The sequence below is a fragment of the Lithobates pipiens genome, unplaced genomic scaffold (assembly GCF_037356315.1).
Source record: "Lithobates pipiens isolate NorthernLeopardFrog02 unplaced genomic scaffold, aLitPip1_a1.2 Scaffold_19, whole genome shotgun sequence".
Lineage (NCBI taxonomy): Eukaryota > Metazoa > Chordata > Amphibia > Anura > Ranidae > Lithobates > Lithobates pipiens.
Window position 1 is genome coordinate 591327259 of NW_027507764.1, and position 18471 is coordinate 591345729.

Sequence of the window (18471 nt, forward strand, 5' to 3'; positions counted from 1 at the left end):
CAGTTTTGCCATTTGCCGGACTGAATTTTACCAAAATATTCAAATTTTGTTATGTTTTTTTCCATTATTTTAATTCTCTTCCCGCTTTATTTTAATTCTCTTCAGTCTTTCCTTCCGGCTTCTCTTTTTCGATGAGCAGCTTTATGTAATCTGTGGCAAACATCGGGTTTGGTTTTAAGGCGATCTCCTGGAGACGTTGGAGGATCTCAGCAATCTCCCCAGTAACTTCCCGTACCTCATCCTCTGCCTTCCTAATGTCTTCCATTAAGGCTAAGCGAACACTTTCTAGATCCAGCACCTTCCTCGCCGCTTTTTCATATTTTTCTTTAATATCAAAATACGTTATCTTTTCGGTTTCCGTCACTTCATACTCGAAATTCTCATTTTTTTTAACCTCCCACCTGTTTTCAATCAGAGCTCTCTCTATTTGCTCCAATTCATGCTGTTCCCCAGTCACTATCTCAATTTTTCGGACAAGTACATCCAAAATTACCTCCAAAACATTTCTTTTTGCTAGAACTTCCTTTGTTAAAGTTAAATCTTTACTGGCTAATCCAGGCAAATATTGTAAAAAAAATTCCTCAATGCTTTTCATTCCCATTTCCCACTGCACTTCCTGAGCCTTGTAGACATGTTTGCCAACTTCATCAGGGCGGTTATCAGCATACAGCATGCCGTTATTGACCATAAAATACACAGGTTTTCCATCTTCAGATTTTGCACAGGGAACGTCAGCCTCAGTAATTGCTGCGAGAACGCTCGGTTCCTGGAGATCAGAGAAGGTGGTGAAGAAGACTATATTATCCTTGATGTCTTTCCCAAAAATGGATATAATTTTATCATAGATGTACGCCTTTGTTGGAGTTAACTGAGCCAAAGATGACTGAACCACAAAACAAATCGCATCAATTTCCGTGAATTCGCATTTAGAAAAAAATTCTCGTATCTTCCTCATGATTTGCTCATCATGATCCATCCCTCTGGTGTCTCCAAACCCCGGAGTGTCCATAATGGTTATGGAGTACGGGATTTGGAAGCCATCTTCATGGTGGATCTGGTAGATGGTGACACTCGATGTTTGGCTGTGGGCTTGACTCTTCTTACTAATCTCTTCAATTATCTGAATCCGTTGATCATCCTTCCACTCCACACCAAAGATGTAGTTGATCATAGCATTAATCAGGGTTGTTTTACCAGATCCGGTTTCACCAACCATCATGATCACTTTACTTTTCTTATTGAGCTGCACTGTTTCATATTCCCCTTTACTCTGCTGCTTTACATCCTCCATTTTCCTCTTGTAAATGGTCAGAGATCCAACCTTCTCTGTTCTGCTCATGTATTTTTTCAGTTTCTCCAGTAGAGACCTTTTACAATCTTCTACCGTAGAAAGGCCGTGTTCAGTACCTACAAAATCCACACAGTTATTAATATCTTTATATGATCACTACAACAAGTCACCAAACACTGAATATCATACAAGGGCACAAGCAGACAAGTTATGGTGAGGTGGGCAAAGCCCTATCACGTTCTATGCACTGTTTTACCGAATAAGCAAAAAACAGCTCCTGTCACAAATATCTATAGGTCAACGGGACAGCAGAAGCAACAAAGTTGCACCATGGTATTTTTTAATGTTCTTTAAAAAAAACAATGAATACATTACTGTATCCCCACTCCGGGCTGCTGTTAAATGTATCGTTGCAATGGGGGTACCCAGGGAACTCTATGAATTAAAGAGGAGCTTTAATTAAAGGTCAGCAGCTACAAATACTGTAGCTGCTTACTTTTAATATTAGGGCACTTACATTTCCAAGCTACTTCTCGGCCTTTTGGCTAAGATCAAGTGTAGTATCTGTTCTTCAATACAACAAATGGCCACTGCCCTCTCCTAAAACTGGCTTTTGCAGCAAGTAGCACATGGAAGGTCAACACATGCAAAACAAAACCAAAGAAATCCCAGCTCAGCTTACCGACCAGCCTGCTAACCAACCAAATTATCCTGTCTAAATACAGCATAGTTGCCAACATTCTCAAAAAATTTATGAGGACATTTTTTTTGTCTGTAGGCAGAGTCTTATTATAATTAGGAGGACGGAAACGCAGAGTGTGAAAAATGGGCATGGTTTAAAGGAACATGGGTGTGGTTTGAATGGGGCGTGGCTCAAAGGGGTATGGTTTGAGTCTGAGATAAACAAGGGAGAAAGAAAGGAATAGGGAGGGAAGGAGAGAAGAGGAAGGAAAGAAAGGGGGGTGGAGGGACAGCAGGCCCAGATCCTACAACACAATAGAAAATTTCAGAAAGTTTAACAATCGGCAGATAAAGATACTCAAAACACCTGGTGTTGGCGCTTCTATCATCCCGGCACCATGGTTGTTATGGTGTCAGGATGATTGAAGCACATTATTTCTATTATTACATTGTAATATAAAATTAAGTCATTCAACTCACCATAATGCAGAATCAATGGGAGCCCTGAGCGTGTCACTTGCCACCATCACCTGCCACCAGATGTCATCAGGTGTCCCCAGCAGAGCCCCTCCTTACATGTGGTGTCCCCAGTGGAGCCCACCTTTACATCAGTGCCCCCCTCTCGTCGGACACACGGGGTGGAGGGTTGGTGACAGCTCCATTTCCCGTCTTTCCCCGTTTGTTCAGTGGAATAGGGAGGGGCCTCCCATCCGTGCAGTCAATCGACTTCAGTGTACAAGAGAATTGTCTACATGTACACTGATGAGAGAAGCTGATTGGCAGCATGGATCGGAGTCCCCTCCCCTCTCCATTGAGTACACAGAGAAAGCCAGAAAGAGATCTCGTGGCGGTGGCAGCTCGCTGCGGTCTTTGCCAAAAACAGTCTCAATTCCCAGGACTAAAGGAAAACCCCGGGATTTTCATAGGGATGGACTCTGATCGGGAAGAGGGTCCAAAAATCGGGGTTGTCCTGGGAAAATTGGGACTGTTGGCAAGTATGATACAGGGGTTTAGTTTGCACACATTTGCAAATACATGCGTAAGCTACAAAGCCCCGTCAAGGCACCCCAAAATTTTCTGTAGTTCTTTGGTTTTGTCTTGCATGCCTTGCCCTTGCTGTGATGGCCAATTATAGGTGGGAGAACTGGCGAATTGTGTGTACTGTTGAAGTACTGGACACCTTTGCTGCCATGGTGCTATGTGTTGGGTGTCCAGTGCACCCCTATACCTTTTAAGGAGGGGTGGGCTGCATCCAGGTTTACCTGCCCCCTGCCTATCCATTATGTGCGTCTACTATGGAGGCTCTCAAAATTTAGTTAGGACTACAGAAAATACTGCAGTACCTTGACGAGGCTCTGTAACTTACGCATGTATTTGTAAATGTGTGCAAACTAACTCCCTATTTTTAACTCATACTGTTAGGCCGCGTACACACGGGGGGATTGTCTGCCCAACTAAGTACGTCAGACAGTCTGACAGACAGTCCGTCGTACTTTTGAATGAACGGACTTGACCACACACGATGAACGAACAGTCCGCCGAAAACTTGCGTGATGACGTGTACAGCACGTACGACGGGACTAGAAATTCGACGTCCAATACACAGCAATGCAACCTTCCGCCGTTTAAATCCTTTCTGAGCATGCGCCATACTTAGTCCGTCCAACTTGCCTACTAACGAGCGGACTGTCCGCTGAAACCAAGTTTTGACGGACAAACTTACGGAAATTCCGAAAGACTTAGTCCGCCAGACTGTCCGCTGAAACAGTCCGCTGAAGCCCACACACGAGCGGATTGTCCGCTGAACTGTGTTTCAGCGGACTAAGTTGGCCGGACAATCCGACCGTGTGTACGCGGCCTTAGATGGGATGATTTGGTTGGTTGCAGGCTGGTTGGTAATTTGAGCTGGGGATTTCTTTGGTTTTGCTTAGTATCTGTTCTTTTCCGTTTCCAGTAGGGGTGCTATGCCGTCATTCCTGAGGGGCTGGGATCACTGGAAATATAGTATCCCTGCTTCTATGATGGGGGCTCTGAAGGCTAGTACCGACTGGAACATAAACTGGGGTGCCAACTGGCAGTTGGGGCACGGTAGTAATTCAAGACTTGAGAGGCTCAGTTCCTTCTGGTTTGAGTGGATCTACCTTGTCTAGCCATGGGCTGGGAAGGCAGAGAGTCTGCCATGTCTGTGCCTCTTGAGGAGTGGTCGCCCTAGGGGTGCTCTTAGTAACATTTTGGTGTGGGACCCCACAGTGTGAAAAGGCCCATGGTCACACCACAGCACTAAAAACTTTTTCTGCACTGTGCCTTATAGAGATAGGCCTTCTGGCTAAGTCTGGGGCAATTTTTGTTATCAGGCCTCAGGGCCTAACCGGTGCACTTTGTATTTATTTATTTTATTTATTCTTCGGTGTGTGTGTTTTTTTTTTTCTCACTGGATGGAGGGAGGGTGTGAGTCCATGGTCTTGCTCTGAAGTCTACAGGGAGGATGTGTGGCCCTTAGGTTACTTCCTCCCTTGAACCTGGGGGGGTCTCTCTTTGGGCTGGCCATGAGGAGAGGGGTCCGCCAGGCCTTCTAGCTACGTGGACCAAGTCGTACACTTTGTCCCTGTGACAAATCTCCGTCCTCAACAGGTCTATCTATGTCTGCCGTAAATGCTTCCTCTGTCCAGAACCAGCACTATCCAAGACCCCTTAGCTCACCCAGTCACCAGCCATAACTCACTGTAGGATGAACAACAACATCAAACTCATTTATTCAAGCACATGTTACAACAGATATAAAACTCAGAGACACCCCCCCCCCTTGGATTCAAGGTGGGGTAAACTGTCCAATCACAATAGGCACACAGGTCAGGTGTACTCAAATTTATCATCAATAAACAGTCTTATCAGCAGTGAGAGCTGGTGGAGGAATTCACCCCACCAATCTCACAGCTAATCTACATACACATCCCATAATATCCAAGACAGATAGATACAATAGAACTTTGGAATACAATCCCACCCCAAACGATCACAGCAAAGAGTCCACAACAGCACGATAAAACACACAATATATACATATATACAACATTCCAGTGTGGCTGTACAGTGTGTCTAAATAGCACAGATCATAGTGAGGTTCTCAGTCACCCTGTTCCCCTAATGGACGCAGGGTGATTTACACATATGAGGGGCCGGGGGATCTGGACACCGAGTCTCCAGAGCTCTGAAAGGTAAGCTGAGTTCAACAAACCCCCCACCCAAAATGATTTCTGTCACAGTCCCGGTCAGGAGCCTTGCTCCTCGGGGGATCGGGGGGCAGCAACCCCTTTGGGGGTGGACAAAGCACACCCTTCAGTGCTCAAGTGCTTAAGTTTTTAGTGTGTGTACACATGCATGTTTTTTGTACACTTAAAGTGGTTGTATACCCGCTGAAGTTTTTTTTTTTTCCTGACCTGCAAAGGAAAAGGCATAATGAGCTAGTATGCACCGCATACTAGCTCATTAGGAAATACTTACCTTAGAACAGGAATAGGGAACCTTGGCTGTTTTGAAACTACAAGTCCCAGGAGAGATTGCAAGACCCTAACAATCACAGGCATGACTCCTAGAGGCGGAGGCATGATGGGATTTGTAGTTTCAAAACAGCTGGAGAGCCGAGGTTCCCTACCCCTGCCTTAAATCGAAGCCCCGACATCTGGCCCGATCCACGCCGAGGGAGCTGACATGTTCCCTCAGCGTTTCTTCCGGGTAGCACGGCTCCGGCGCTGTGAGTGGCCGGAGCCGTGATATCATCACGTGTGGGAGATATTTTTTCCAGCAGGGTCTGGTGTCTGCCAGACTCTCAGCCGAGAATCCCCTGTGCGCCGCTGCAGTCAGCGGCGCATTGCGTGGGGAATATCTCCTAAATCGTACTTATTATAGGCTTTCCTGTAGGTAAAAGTCATAAAAATGACGATACAACCACTTTAACCGTTTTTTGTTTTTAGTTTTCATCACCACGGTAGATTAGAAGAAGTAAAACCTGTCCAGGCATCCAGCGGTGTCCTTACCTGAGCTGATTCTTCAATTGGCTATCGGGTGCTGGAACCACCATCTTGACTATGGGAAATTGTCAGTGAAGCCTTGTAAAGCTGGAGGTAGGAGCTGGTACCTGTTAAAACCAGGTCCCCGGTCCCCCAAAAGGTGTCAAGAGAAGGCAGAGCCCTTTTTTTGTGGAGCTCCACTTAAAATGTTAATTTGCCTAGGGGAGAAAGGAAGCTTTTATTACACTAATTTGGGGCAGGAGGTGTTATTAATGAATAGAATGCCTGCCCATGCCCAAGGGCAGACTGACCATTCGGACACTTCAAAACAGCTTCCATTTCGATCTACCCATCAATCACAGGTAGCTGACAGGTAGATCGGTTCCCGTCCCTGCTAAAAGACTGTAGTGTAAATAGACCTCTCATGATATGCTCTTCCCTGCCGGCCCCTCCTTCCCACCCAGCTGTGCCCCCCATGCTCTAATGTGTGCTCCCATGCCATGCTGTCTGCCCTATGTGCTGAGTGCCCCCATTGCCCTGCTGTGTGCTCCCATGCCCATCTGTGTGCCCCCATTGCCCAACTGTATGCCCCAGTTGCCCTGATGTGTGCCCCCATACCCTGCTTTGTGCCCCCATGCCATGCTGTCTGCCCCATGCCCTAATGTGTGTCCCCATTGCCCCGCTGTGTGCCCCCTTGCCTAGCTGTGTGCCCCATGCCCTGATGTTTATCCCATGCCATGATGTGTGCTCCCATTGCCCATCTGTGTGTACCCATGCCCAGCTGTGTGCCCCAATGCTGTTTGTGCCTCCTTCCCTTATGTGTACCCCCATACCCTGCTGTTTGTCCCATTGCCCTGTTGTGTGCCCCCATGCCTTGCTGTCTGCCCCATGCTCTCATGTGTGCCCCCATGCCCTGCTGTGTGCCCCATGCCCTGCTGTGTGCCCTATGCCCTGATGTGTGCCCCATGATGTGCCAAGATGTGTGCCCTGTGATGTGCCCTGCAGTGTGCCCTGTGATGTGTGCCAAGATATGTGCCTTCATGACGTGATGTGTGCCCCCATGCTCTCATGTGTGCTCCTATGCAATGCTGTCTGCCCCATGCCCTGATGTGTGCCCCCATTGCCCATCTGTGTGCCCCCATTGCCCATCTGTGTGCCCCCATTGCCCAACTGTGTGCCCCCATACCCTGCTGTGTGCGCCCCATGCCCAGCTGTGTGCTCCATGCCCAGCTGTGTGCCCCCGTGCCCTGATGTGTGGCCCCATGCCATGCTCTCTGCCCCATGCTCTTTGTGCTCCCATGCCCTGATGTGTATCCCCATAGCCCTGATGTGCACTGTTTGCCCTGTGCTATGCCCTACTGTGTTCCCTGCGGTGTGCCCCATGATGTGTCCTACTGTGTGCCCCATACCCTACTATGTGCCCCACTGTGCGCCAAGTTCCATCCTGTGTGCCTTGTGATGTGCCCTGAGTCCTACTGTATGCCCCATGATGTGCCCTGTGTGAATGATGCATCATTCTGCGCCCCATAATGTACCCTGCTGTGAGCACCAAACTGTGCCCTAAAATGTGCCCTCTTGCCTCATGCAATATCCCCTGCTGTGACCCATAATCTGCCCTCTCATCCCCATGTAATTTGTCCTGCTGTGTCCCATTATGTGTCCTCTTGCCCCCATGTAAAATTCCCCATAATGTGCTCTGCTGTACACCATAATGTGCCCTCCTGCCCCATATAATGTTCTCTGCTGTGCCTCATAATGTGCCCTGATAGCCCCCATAATGTGCCCTGCTGTGCCCTATAATGTGCCCCTCAGCCACCCCCCATGTAATGTGCTCTATAATGTTCCCTGCTCCACCCCATGTAATGTGTCCTACTGTGCCCCCCCCCCCAGCCTGTTATGTGCCCTGTGTGCCCCATAATGTGCCCTGCTTCTCCCTGTGTAATGTGTCCTCCTGCCCCCCCCCCCCACACACATATCGTGCCTTCCTGACCCCATGTGCTCTGACCTTCTGACTCCTATACTCTACCATGCCCCCCCACACACACCCACTGACCTACTGCCCCCTGTGCACTGCTTATCTCAGGTTTGAATAGAAAATATGAAGTCAGTCAGCGCAAAATAATAATAACTTTAACCACTTGCTTACTGGGCACTTAAACGGCCTTCTGCCCAGACCAATTTTCAGCTTTCGGCGCTCTCACACTTTGAATGACAATTACTCAGTCATGCAACACTGTACCCAAATGAATTTTTTGTCCTTTTTTTCCCAGAAATAGAGCTTTATTTTGGTGGTATTTGATCTCCTCTGGGGTTTTTATTTTTTGCGCTATAAATGAAAAAAGACCGAAAATTTTGAAAAAAAACGCATATTTCTTTGTTTCTGTGACAGAATTATGCAAATTATTAATTTTTCTTCATAAATTTTGGTCACAATTTATACTGCTACATGTCTTTGGTAAAAATAACCCAAATTAGTGGATATTATTTGGTCTTTGTGAAAGTTATAGAGTCTACAAGCTGTGGTGCGAATCGCACAAAATTGATCACATCTGATGTACTGGTGGCCTATCTCGCTTCTTGTGACCCGAACAAGTCAGGAAAGTACAAATACCCCCCAAATCACCCCTTTTTGGAAAGTAGACATTCCAAGGTATTTAGTAAGAGGCGTAGTGAGCTTTTTGATGTTGTCATATTTTTCCCACAATTCTTTGCAAAATTAAGATTTTTCATTTTTTTTTTTTCTCCACAAAATTGTCATTGTAATAGGTTATTTCTCTCACGTGGCATGTGTATACCACAAATGACACCCCCCAAAAAATTCTGCTACTCCTCCTGAGTATTACAATACCACATGTGTGGAGCTTTTTCACAGCCTGGCCACATAGAGGCCCAACATTCAGGTAGCGCCATCATGTGTTCTAGGAACATAAATTACACATCTAACTTGTTGACTATTTATTACACTTTTGAAGCACCAGGACAATGATACGTGACACGTGACACTGATGACAGGTGGCAATGATGACACTTATACGTGGCACTGATGACACGTGGCACTGATGACAGATGACACTAATATGTGGCACTGATGACAGATGGCACTAATATGTGGCACTGATGACACGTGGCACTTATACGTGGCACTGATGACACGTGGCACTAATACATGGCACTGAAGACACGTGGCACTAATACGTGGCACTGCTGACAGATGGCACTAATATGTGGCACTAATACGTGCCACCGATGACAGATGGCACTAATACATGGCACCGATGACGCGTGACACTGATGACAGATGGCACTGATAAGTGGCATTGATGACACGTGACACTGACAACAGATGGCACGTGACACTGACAGGTGGCACTGATGACAAATGGCACTGATACATGGCACTGATGACAGATGGCACTAATACGTGGCACTGATGACAGATGGCACTATGTGGCACTGATGACACGTGGCACTGATGACAGATGGCACTTATACGTGGCACTGATGACAGATGGCACTGGGGGCAGGTGGCACTGGGGGCAGGTGGCACTGGGGGCAGTTGGCACTGGGGGCAGGTAGCACTGGGGTGGATGGCACTGGGGCAGGATGGCACTGCTGGGGGAGGATGGATGGCACTGCTGGGGGAGGATGGCACTTTTTTTTTACTTTTTTTTACAAAGCGCAGCAGAACGGCTGCTGCTGCAGCCGTTCATCTCTCCCCTCTCACACTCTGTGTGAGGAGGGAGAGCGGCGCTGAGAGATGATCTCATATGTTTACATATGAGATCATCTCCCATTGGACACGCCAATCACGCTGTAAACGGCCGCTGTGATTGGCCGTTTACAGCGATCTGTGTTCGCCTGTCCCCGGGGGGGATTTGATCCCTCCCACTTCTCACAAGCCACACCCCTTATCGAATCAAAATCATATACCAGGCTGCACATTATACACCGGGCTCTGCACATCATATACCAGGCTGCACATTATACACTGGGCTCTGCACATCATATACCAGGCTGCACAATATACACTGGGCTCTGCACATCATATACCAGGCTGCACATTATACACCGGGCTCTGCACATCATATACCAGGCTGCACATTATACACTGGGCTCTGCACATCATATACCAGGCTGCACATTATACACCGGGCTCTGCGCATCATATACCAGGCTGCACATTATACACTGGGCTCTGCGCATCATATACCAGGCTGCACATTATACACTGGGCTCTGCACATCATATACCAGGCTGCACATTATACACTGGGCTCTGCACATCATATACCAGGCTGCACAATATACACTGGGCTCTGTACATCATATACCAGGCTGCACATTATACACCGGGCTCTGCACATCATATACCAGGCTGCACATTATACACCGGGCTCTGCACATCATATACCAGGCTGCACATTATACACTGGGCTCTGCACATCATATACCAGGCTGCACATTATACACCGGGCTCTGCGCATCATATACCAGGCTGCACATTATACACTGGGCTCTGCGCATCATATACCAGGCTGCACATTATACACTGGGCTCTGCACATCATATACCAGGCTGCACATTATACACTGGGCTCTGCACATCATATACCAGGCTGCACAATATACACTGGGCTCTGTACATCATATACCAGGCTGCACATTATACACTGGTCTCTGCAGATCATATACCAGGCTGCACATTATACACCGGGCTCTGCACATCATATACCAGGCTGCACAATATACACTGGGCTCTGTACATCATATACCAGGCTGCACATTATACACTGGTCTCTGCAGATCATATACCAGGCTGCACATTATACACCGGCTCTGCACATCATATACCAGGCTGCACATTATACACTGGGCTCTGCACATCATATACCAGGCTGCACATTATACACTGGGCTCTGCACATCATATACCAGGCTGCACATTATACACAGGGCTCTGCACATCATATACCAGGCTGCACATTATACACAGGGCTATGCACATCATATACCAGGCTGCACATTATACACTGGGCTCTGCACATCATATACCAGGCTGCACATTATACACCGGGCTCTGCACATCATATACCAGGCTGCACATTATACACCGGGCTCTGCACATCATATACCAGGCTGCACATTATACACTGGGCTCTGCACATCATATACCAGGCTGCACATTATACACCGGGCTCTGCGCATCATATACCAGGCTGCACATTATACACTGGGCTCTGCGCATCATATACCAGGCTGCACATTATACACTGGGCTCTGCACATCATATACCAGGCTGCACATTATACACTGGGCTCTGCACATCATATACCAGGCTGCACAATATACACTGGGCTCTGTACATCATATACCAGGCTGCACATTATACACTGGTCTCTGCAGATCATATACCAGGCTGCACATTATACACCGGGCTCTGCACATCATATACCAGGCTGCACAATATACACTGGGCTCTGTACATCATATACCAGGCTGCACATTATACACTGGTCTCTGCAGATCATATACCAGGCTGCACATTATACACCGGCTCTGCACATCATATACCAGGCTGCACATTATACACTGGGCTCTGCACATCATATACCAGGCTGCACATTATACACTGGGCTCTGCACATCATATACCAGGCTGCACATTATACACAGGGCTCTGCACATCATATACCAGGCTGCACATTATACACAGGGCTATGCACATCATATACCAGGCTGCACATTATACACTGGGCTCTGCACATCATATACCAGGCTGCACATTATACACCGGGCTCTGCACATCATATACCAGGCTGCACATTATACACTGGGCTCTGCACATCATATACCAGGCTGCACATTATACACCGAGCTCTGCACATCATATACCAGGCTGCACATTATACACCGGGCTCTGCACATCATATACCAGGCTGCACATTATACACCGGGCTCTGCACATCATATACCAGGCTGCACATTATACACCGGTCTCTGCACATCATATACCAGGCTGCACATTATACACTGGGTTCTGCACATTATATACCAGGCTGCACATTATACACTGGGCTCTGCACATCATATACCAGGCTGCACATTATACACTGGGCTCTGCACATCATATACCAGGCTGCACATTATACACCGGGCTCTGCACATCATATACCAGGCTGCACATTATACACCGGTCTCTGCACATCATATACCAGGCTGCACATTATACACTGGGCTCTGCACATCATATACCAGGCTGCACATTATACACTGGGCTCTGCACATCATATACCAGGCTGCACATTATACACTGGTCTCTGCACATCATATACCAGGCTGCACATTATACACGGCTCTGCACATCATATACCAGGCTGCACATTATACACTGGGCTCTGCACATCATATACCAGGCTGCACATTATACACGGCTCTGCACATCATATACCAGGCTGCACATTATACACCGGGCTCTGCACATCATATACCAGGCTGCACATTATACACGGGGCTCTGCACATCATATACCAGGCTGCACATTATACACTGGGCACTGCACATCATATACCAGGCTGCACATTATACACCGGGCTCTGCACATCATATACCAGGCTGCACATTATACACGGGCTCTGCACATCATATACCAGGCTGCACATTATACACTGGGCTCTGCACATCATATACTGGTCTCTGCACATCATATACTAGGCTGCACATTATACACCGGGCTCTGCACATCATATACCAGGCTGCACATTATACACGGGGCTCTGCACATCATATACCAGGCTGCACATTATACACTGGGCTCTGCACATGATATACCAGGCTGCACATTATACACTGGGCTCTGCACATCATATACCAGGCTGCACATTATACACTGGGCTCTGCACATAATATACCAGGCTGCACATTATACACGGGGCTCTGCACATCATATACCAGGCTGCACATTATACACGGGGCTCTGCACATCATATACCAGGCTGCACATTATACACAGGGCTCTGCACATCATATACCAGGCTGCACATTATACACTGGGCTCTGCACATCATATACCAGGCTGCACATTATACACCGGGCTCTGCACATCATATACCAGGCTGCACATTATACACAGGGCTCTGCACATCATATACCAGGCTGCACATTATACACGGGGCTCTGCACATGATATACCAGGCTGCACATTATACACCGGGCTCTGCACATCATATACCAGGCTGCACATTATACATCGGGCTCTGCACATCATATACCAGGCTGCACATTATACACTGGGCTCTGCACATCATATACCAGGCTGCACATTATACACCGGGCTCTGCACATCATGTACCAGGCTGCACATTATACACAGGGCTCTGCACATCATGTACCAGGCTGCACATTATACACAGGGCTCTACTAAAGCAGATGAATCATGCCTATCTTGTGTATAACCACATCAGGCACCTTTTCTGAAACCTTTAAATCACACATATCTGCATTCTGCAACCTGTAAATTGCACATATCTGCATTCTGTAAATCGCACATAATTGCATTCTGCAAACTGTAAATTGCACATAACTGCATACAGCAGCCTGTAAATCGCACACATCTGCATTCTGTAAATAGCATTCTGTAAATTGCACATATCTGCATTCTGTAAATCGCACATATCTACAACCTTTAAATCGCATTCTGTAAATCGCACATATCTGCATTCTGCAAACTGTAAATTGAACATAACTGCATACAGAAGCGTGTAAATTGCACATATCTGCATTCTGAAAATCGCACATATCTGCATTCTGCAACCTGTAAATTGCACATATCTGCATTCTGTAAATCGCACATAACTGCATTCTGCAAACTGTATATTGCACATAACTGCATACAGCAGCCTGTAAATCACACATATCTGCATTCTGTAAATCGCATTCTGTAAATAGCACATATCTACAACCTGTAAATCGCATTCTGCAAACTGTAAATTTCACATAACTGCATACAGCAGCCTGTAAATCGCACATATCTGCATTCTGAAAATCGCACATGTCTGCATTCTGCAACCTGTAAATTGCACATATCTGCATTCTGTAAATCGCATTCTCTGAATCGCACATATCTGCATTCTGTAAATCGCATTCTGTAAATTGCACATATCTGCAATCTGTAAATCACACATATCTGCAACCTGTAAATCGCACATCATATACCAGGCTGCACATTATACACTGGGCTCTGCACATCATATACCAGGCTGCACATTATACACCGGGCTCTGCACATCATATACCAGGCTGCACATTATACACTGGGCTCTGCACATGATATACCAGGCTGCACATTATACACTGGGCTCTGCACATCATATACCAGGCTGCACATTATACACTGGGCTCTGCACATAATATACCAGGCTGCACATTATACACGGGGCTCTGCACATCATATACCAGGCTGCACATTATACACGGGGCTCTGCACATCATATACCAGGCTGCACATTATACACAGGGCTCTGCACATCATATACCAGGCTGCACATTATACACTGGGCTCTGCACATCATATACCAGGCTGCACATTATACACCGGGCTCTGCACATCATATACCAGGCTGCACATTATACACAGGGCTCTGCACATCATATACCAGGCTGCACATTATACACGGGGCTCTGCACATCATATACCAGGCTGCACATTATACACGGGGCTCTGCACATCATATACCAGGCTGCACATTATACACAGGGCTGTGCACATCATATACCAGGCTGCACATTATACACTGGGCTCTGCACATCATATACCAGGCTGCACATTATACACAGGGCTCTGCACATCATATACCAGGCTGCACATTATACACAGGGCTCTGCACATCATATACCAGGCTGCACATTATACACTGGGCTCTGCACATCATATACCAGGCTGCACATTATACACGGGGCTCTGCACATCATATACCAGGCTGCACATTATACACCGGGCTCTGCACATCATGTACCAGGCTGCACATTATACACAGGGCTCTGCACATCATGTACCAGGCTGCACATTATACACAGGGCTCTGCACATCATATACCAGGCTGCACATTATACACCGGGCTCTGCACATCATGTACCAGGCTGCACATTATACACAGGGCTCTGCACATCATGTACCAGGCTGCACATTATACACAGGGCTCTGCACAGCATGTACCAGGCTGCACATTATACACAGGGCTCTACTAAAGCAGATGAATCATGCCTATCTTGTGTATAACCACATCAGGCACCTTTTCTGAAACCTTTAAATCACACATATCTGCATTCTGCAACCTGTAAATCACACATATCTGCATTCTGCAACCTGTAAATTGCACATATCTGCATTCTGTAAATCGCACATAATTGCATTCTGCAAACTGTAAATTGCACATAACTGCATACAGCAGCCTGTAAATCGCACACATCTGCATTCTGTAAATCGCACATATCTGCATTCTGTAAATCGCACATATCTGCATTCTGTAAATCGCACATATCTACAACCTTTAAATCGCATTCTGTAAATCGCACATATCTGCATTCTGCAAACTGTAAATTGAACATAACTGCATACAGAAGCGTGTAAATTGCACATATCTGCATTCTGAAAATCGCACATATCTGCATTCTGCAACCTGTAAATCGCACATAACTGCATTCTGCAAACTGTATATTGCACATAACTGCATACAGCAGCCTGTAAATCACACATATCTGCATTCTGTAAATCGCATTCTGTAAATAGCACATATCTACAACCTGTAAATCGCATTCTGCAAACTGTAAATTTCACATAACTGCATACAGCAGCCTGTAAATTGCACATAACTGCATTCTGTAAATCGCACATATCTGCATTCTGAAAATCGCACATGTCTGCATTCTGCAACCTGTAAATTGCACATATCTGCATTCTGTAAATCGCATTCTCTGAATCGCACATATCTGCATTCTGTAAATCGCATTCTGTAAATTGCACATATCTGCAATCTGTAAATCACACATATCTGCAACCTGTAAATCGCACATCATATACCAGGCTGCACATTATACACTGGGCTCTGCACATCATATACCAGGCTGCACATTATACACTGGGCTCTGCACATCATATACCAGGCTGTACATTATACACAGGGCTCTGCACATCATATACCAGGCTGCACATTATACACCGGGCTCTGCACATCATATACCAGGCTGCACATTATACACTGGGCTCTGCACATCATATACCAGGCTGCACATTATACACAGGGCTCTGCACATCATATACCAGGCTGCACATTATACACAGGGCTCTGCACATCATATACCAGGCTGTACATTATACACCGGGCTCTGCACATCATATACCAGGCTGCACATTATACACAGGGCTCTGCACATCATATACCAGGCTGCACATTATACACAGGGCTCTGCACATCATATACCAGGCTGCACATTATACACTGGGCTCTGCACATCATATACCAGGCTGCACATTATACACTGGGCTCTGCACATCATATACCAGGCTGTACATTATACATGGGGCTGTGCACATCATATACCAGGCTGCACATTATACACTGGGCTCTGCACATCATATACCAGGCTGTACATTATACACAGGGCTCTACTAAAGCAGATAAATCATGCCTATCTTGTGTATAACCACATCAGGCACCTTTTTTGAAACCTTTAAATCACACATATCTGCATTCTGCAACCTGTAAATCACACATATCTGCATTCTGCAACCTGTAAATTGCACATATCTGCATTCTGTAAATCGCACATAACTGCATTCTGCAAACTGTAAATTGCACATAACTGCATACAGCAGCCTGTAAATCGCACATATCTGCATTCTGTAAATCGCATTCTGTAAATTGCACATATCTGCATTCTGTAAATCGCACATATCTGCATTCTGTAAATAGCACATATCTACAACCTGTAAATCGCACATATCTACAACCTGTAACTCGCATTCTGTAAATCGCACATATCTGCATTCTACAAACTGTAAATTGAACATAACTGCATACAGAAGCGTGTAAATTGCACATATCTGCATTCTGTCAATTGCACATATCTGCATTCTGAAAATCGCACATATCTGCATTCTGCAACCTGTAAATTGCACATATCTGCATTCTGCAAATCGCACATAACTGCATTCTGCAAACTGTATATTGTACATAACTGCATACAGCAGCCTGTAAATCACACATATCTGCATTCTGTAAATCGCATTCTGTAAATCACACATATCTGCATTCTGTAAATCGCATTCTGTAAATAGCACATATCTACAACCTGTAAATCGCATTCTGCAAACTGTAAATTTCACATAACTGCATACAGCAGCCTGTAAATTGCACATAACTGCATTCTGTAAATCACACATATCTGCATTCTGAAAATCGCACATGTCTGCATTCTGCAACCTGTAAATTGCACATATCTGCATTCTGTAAATCGCATTCTCTGAATCGCACATATCTGCATTCTGTAATTAGCACATATCTGCATTCTGTAAATCGCATTCTGTAAATTGCACATATCTGCATTCTGTAAATCACAAATATCTGCAACCTATAAATCGCACATCATATACCAGGCTGCACATTATACACTGGGCTCTGCACATCATATACCAGGCTGCACATTATACACGAGCTCTGCACATCATATACCAGGCTGCACATTATACACCGGGCTCTGCACATCATATACCAGGCTGCACATTATACACGGGGCTCTGCACATCATATACCAGGCTGCACATTATACACCGGGCTCTGCACATCATATACCAGGCTGCACATTATACACCGGGCTCTGCACATCATATACCAGGCTGCACATTATACACCGGGCTCTGCACATCATATACCAGGCTGCACATTATACACTGGGCTCTGCACATCATATACCAGGCTGCACATTATACACCGGGCTCTGCACATCATATACCAGGCTGCACATTATACACGGGGCTCTGCACATCATATACCAGGCTGCACATTATACACCGGGCTCTGCACATCATATACCAGGCTGCACATTATACACGGGGCTCTGCACATCATATACCAGGCTGCACATTATACACTGGGCTCTGCACATCATATACCAGGCTGCACATTATACACTGGGCTCTGCACATCATATACCAGGCTGCACATTATACACCGGGCTCTGCACATCATATACCAGGCTGCATATTATGCACGGGGCTCTGCACATCATATACCAGGCTGTATATTATACACCGGGCTCTGCACATCATATACCAGGCTGTACATTATACACAGGGCTCTGCACATCATGTACCAGGCTGCACATTATACACAGGGCTCTACTAAAGCAGATGAATCATGCCTATCTTGTGTATAACCACATCAGGCATCTTTTCTGCAACCTTTAAATCACACATATCTGCATTCTGCAACCTGTAATTCAC

General features: G+C 46.1%; 1 pseudogene; it reads left to right on the top strand.

Annotated features, from left to right (window-relative positions):
• The first annotated feature begins 1816 nt into the window (after window positions 1-1816).
• Window positions 1817-1922, top strand: LOC143999768 (U2 spliceosomal RNA; annotated as a pseudogene).
• The last annotated feature ends 16549 nt before the right edge of the window (window positions 1923-18471 follow it).